This window comes from Nipponia nippon, unplaced genomic scaffold (assembly GCF_047370975.1).
Source record: "Nipponia nippon isolate SJK-2023a ecotype South Korea unplaced genomic scaffold, ASM4737097v1 scaffold_43, whole genome shotgun sequence".
NCBI lineage: Eukaryota > Metazoa > Chordata > Aves > Pelecaniformes > Threskiornithidae > Nipponia > Nipponia nippon.
The window spans coordinates 1,123,107-1,123,753 of record NW_028262362.1 but is presented as its reverse complement, the minus strand read 5'-3'; positions in this window follow the sequence as shown (position 1 = coordinate 1,123,753).

Genomic DNA, 647 nt, shown 5'->3' with positions numbered 1-647 from the left:
AGCGCGCGGTGTCGCGGCCCCGGGTCTCTGCGCAGAAGCCCGGTGTGCGCCGTCACTGCGGTCGCAGCACCCCGAGAAGGGGCCGGAGGGCTCGTCCTCCTGCTCTCCGTCACGACAACGGGGAGAAAAGCTGAAAAAGCGGCAGCCCCGGCTCTGCAGCATCCCAGCACCTGGCAGAGGCAGGGCTCGCCGCCCGGACACGGGCGGCTCGAGCCTCCAGCTAACGGCGCTTCCGCTTGCTCGTCAAGTAACCGGGAGAACGCAGGGTGCTCCCGCAGGAGCCGTTCGTTCCTAAGTAACGGGGAAACGCGCGCCGACAGAGCGGCGGGACTGCGCTGGCAATTTCCGCTCAAAGACAGCTCTGCTAATTACAACAAATTTTGTACTCGCAACAAGTCCTAGCAACATCTGTCTAATCTGTCGGAGAAAGCCCTCCCCCGCCTGCGTCTCCCCCCTCTTCCTCGGCTGCCGACGAGAAATCTGCGCTTTGTCAGAGCGGCGCCAGCAGCAGCAGCAGGTAAAAGGGTGCCGTCGTAACGGAGGGTCACGTTAGCAGCTCAATACGTAATTGAATGTTTCAATTCCCCAATTAATAGGGAAACTCTCTCTTTTGGCTAGGGGAAGAGGGCGGCTTTTCCTCCTCTTCG